Here is a 4,044-nt window from a genome sequence, read left to right as displayed (position 1 = left end):
GCAAAAGCTGCAACTTCAGGATTTTCATCCTTTGTTGTTCTACTATGTACCAAACAATTCTCCAAAGGGTCCTCACGATATCTTTTCTTAAATTCTGCTTCCACAATCTCATCAATAACATCCACCCTTAAACAAGGATCAACTCCATGATGTTTCTTCAAAGTCTGATTCAAATTAAATTCCACCTCCTCTTCTCTAACTTTTAATGTCAATCTACCATTCTTTACATCAATTATAGCCCCTGCTGTGGCTAAAAATGGCCTTCCCAAGATGATAGGTATGTGAATATCCTCTTCCATTTCAAGAACCACAAAATCCACAGGAATGAAAAATTTTCTAACTTTTAAGGGCACATTCTCTAAAATTCCCACTGGATATTTGATGGATCTATTAGCTAGTTGCAAAGAAATGGTGGTAGGCTTCAAATCTCCTACCTTCAGCTTTTCACAAATGGAGTGTGGCATCAAACTTACACTAGCTCCAAGATCACACAATGCCTTTCCAATACTAGTATCCCCAATGTGACAAGGAATAGAGAAACTTCCTGGATCCTTCAATTTTGGTGGAAGTTTATTCTGTAAGAGAGCACTACATTCTTCTGTTAATGCCACAGTTTCATAATCTTCTAATCTCCACTTGTTTGACAAAATATCTTTCAGGAATTTAGCATATGAGAGCATTTGAGAAATTACGTCTGTAAATGGAATGTTGATGTATAATTTCTTCAAAACTTCCAAAAATTTTCCAAACTCCTTATCTAGCTTTGCTTTCTGAAACCTCTGAGGATATGGCAATGGTGGCTTGTATGGTGGTGGAGGCACATACTTTTCCTCTTCTTCTTTTTCAATTTCCTTCTTCTTGTTTGCTTCCTCATTAACTTCATCATGATTCGGAATAGATTCATTTTTATCTTCATCTTCTTTCTTCTTTTCCTCTTCTACCTCATCTTTCTCTTCTTCTCCCACAATTTTCCCACTCCTTAGGATCACTACCTTGCAATGTTCTCTAGGATTCTCTGGTTGACTTGGAAGTTTCCCTTGTGCTTTGCTAAAAGAGCTTGCTTGTTGAGCTATTTGGTTTTCCAACATCCTGTTACGAGTGGCAAGCTGGTCTATCCTTGAATTTAATTGTTGAATCATTTCTCCTTATTTTTGTTGAGCAGTTAAGAAATTCTCCATCATAGACTTCAAAATTGAATCTTGGTCTGAAGACTGAACTGGTGGTTGTGGAATAGGTGCATTTTGATTCCTTTGTGGTGGAAATCCAGGTAATACTCTATTTTGCTGAAAATTCTATTTCATTGTCGGAAATTAGAGGTTGTTGATAATTTTGTTGCTACCCTTGTTGACCTCCCAAGAAAAGTTAGGTGGTTCCTCCATGCCGGATTATATGTAGCAGAAAAAGGATTACCAACTGGTTTTTGATTGTAACAAAATCAACTTGCTCATTTCCAAACTCTCACCCAAAGGAAGGAAAATCATTGATACAATGAATATTTCCCACACCAACATGTTCTTTATGACTAGATCCTCCAATTGATGAGTCAACCTTCATGCTTAACTTATCCATTTTTCTCGTCAAAGCATCAAATTTGGCATTGAACATACTCATGGCATCTAATTCATATACACTTGCTGGTGGCTTCTTCATTTCATTTCTTTCACAGCTCCATTGATAATTGTTGTAAGCAATTTTATCCAATGCTGAATAAGCTTCATCTTCTGACTTCTCCATAAGATCACCTCCTGAAGATGCATCAATTATACTTTTAATTGTTGGAGAAACACCATTGTAGAAAATGTTGAACTAGCATCCATTTAGGGATTCCATGATATGGACATCTCCTTTAAAGATCCTTATATCTCTCCCAAGCTTCATAGAGACTCTGATCATCCCTTGGTCTGAAAGAAGTTAATTCATTTCTCAATTTTGTAGTCTTGCTAAGAGGAAAGTATTGAGCCAAGAAAGCTTATGACAACTCATCCCAAGTAGTTATTGAACCCGGAGGTAATGAATGCAACCACTCCCTAGCACGATCCTTTAAAGAAAAAGGAAATAATCTCAATCGGATGGGATCATCTGACACTCCATTTATCTTTAGCATGTCACTAATCTTAAGAAAATGTGCAAGGTGCACATGTGGACTCTCAGTAGGATCTCCCCCAAACTTTGATTGTTGAACCATTTGACAAAGTGAGGGCTTCAACTCAAAGTTATTTGCTTCCACTCTAGGCCTTGTAATACTCGGTCTAAAATCTCTAAAACTAGGAAAAGCATGATCCTTAATTGAACTGTTGTTGTTGTTTGCCATAGCTTCTATCACTTGTTGCTCTTGCTATATTTGAATTCTGAGTTCAACTTTTCTTCTTTTAAACTCTGCTCTTAAAGCTTTAGCTGTCTTTTCAATCTCAGGATAAAAAATTAAATCAATTTCTGCACTTTTGATTCTTCTCATATAAAAGATATGTACCTGAAAAATAAAAAAAGGAAAATCTCAAAGTATAATGATAAAGAAAAGAAATTAAAATAAAAATAAAATGCCCAAATTAACCAAACAATCAATAATCTAATATCAAACAAAAGAAATCCCCGGTAATGGCGCTAAAAACTTGATTGCGTACTCCGCAAGTATACGGGTCATTCAAGTAGTAAAGAAAATATATCATCCCACAGAGATTTATTGTTTCAGTACCAAACTATAAAAGTTATGATTATTTGGGCTATCAATAATTTGTGTCAAAAATAGAGTAAGAGATGCAGCAAATTAAATTGAGAAAAATAAGGAAATTATAATGAATAAAGAAATTAAAATTCTAAGCACTATACTAATTTACTAAAATTTCAGCAAGTAACAAAAGATTTAATTAATTAATGGTAAAAATTGATTCCAGAGTTGAGGTTCATGAAGTAAATTTCATTGGGATTTGGATAGGCAAAGCCAAGATTAAGGGAAATATAAGTTTGAAGAAAGTTGATTCTGATTTCCTTTAATTTCTCTTTCAAGCAAACGAAATAGTATTTTAAAGGAAACTAAACCCAATTCTCATGCGATGTTTAATTACCCAAAACTCTTTAAGCATTTTAATCAACTTGAAATTCCTTTTAACCCACTAGTTTATTTCTAACACTAGGTGATTAAGTTCATTATCTTGATTATCTATCATAGATTTTCACCTCTCGGTCCTTCAATCTAAGATTAAGAACAAAACCCAAAGGGTACCAACAATGAGTATGTAAATAAGCACACAAAATAAGAATCAAAGCTTATATACACTAAATTCTGGTTAAAACTAGTCCAAATCCACAAATAAAACTTAAATCATTACACCCAACTCTGAAATCTTAAGTATCTACTCACTCATGCTTGTTTTTACAAGTAGAAAATATGAAATAGAGCAAGAAAACATGAAAATAAAACTAAAATAAAAGAACCCAGAAGAAAAAGATCCAAATCTCTGAAAATGAAAGTTGGAAAACGTCACTCTACAGGTGTTCTTCTTCTTAGAAATGGCGTGATTCCCTCTTTCCTTTCTCTTTTGATTTTTCTTTCTCTTTCTCCTTTTTCCTTTTTTGGTAAAAATAAGAATATGATGCTTATATATCCCCTCAAGGTTTGCCCTAAAAATAGTCTCTAAAGGGATAAAGACAAAAGGTGTAAAAGATGTGAAAAAAGAAAATTTTTTCATGTCAAGAATCACCAATACCATCCCATATGCCTCATGTTGATTCAAGTTATTTTCAACATGTCTCATGTTGATTTAGAGGAGGAGCCTTTAGATTCTGCATGACAAGCTACACGGGGCATGTGGGATTCCCTGAAACTTTCAACGTATTTTGTTCCAAAATCTCTGTTTACACGACCCGCAACACGGGGCATGTTAAAGCCCATGAAACTTTCGGCCTGTTTTGTTCCAAAATCTCTGTTTACACGACCCAGTGTGAATTTACATGCCTCATGTGGATTCTTGCTGGCTAACTCTTATATCTTCACACGGCCCTCAACACGGGGCATGTTGAGGCCCTTGAAAGTCTCGGCTGGTCTTC

The 4,044-nt window shown here is 34.9% G+C and overlaps 1 non-coding gene across 1 annotated transcript; it reads left to right on the top strand.

Moving 5' to 3' along the window:
* The first annotated feature begins 1,823 nt into the window (after window positions 1–1,823).
* LOC131171489 (small nucleolar RNA R71) lies at window positions 1,824–1,930 on the top strand. Its single transcript, XR_009142149.1, has one exon. It is a non-coding gene; the product is annotated as a small nucleolar RNA R71 (small nucleolar RNA).
* The last annotated feature ends 2,114 nt before the right edge of the window (window positions 1,931–4,044 follow it).

The sequence above is a fragment of the Hevea brasiliensis genome, chromosome 12, assembly GCF_030052815.1.
Source record: "Hevea brasiliensis isolate MT/VB/25A 57/8 chromosome 12, ASM3005281v1, whole genome shotgun sequence".
Taxonomy (NCBI): domain Eukaryota; kingdom Viridiplantae; phylum Streptophyta; class Magnoliopsida; order Malpighiales; family Euphorbiaceae; genus Hevea; species Hevea brasiliensis.
This window is presented reverse-complemented; position numbering and strand designations above follow the sequence as displayed.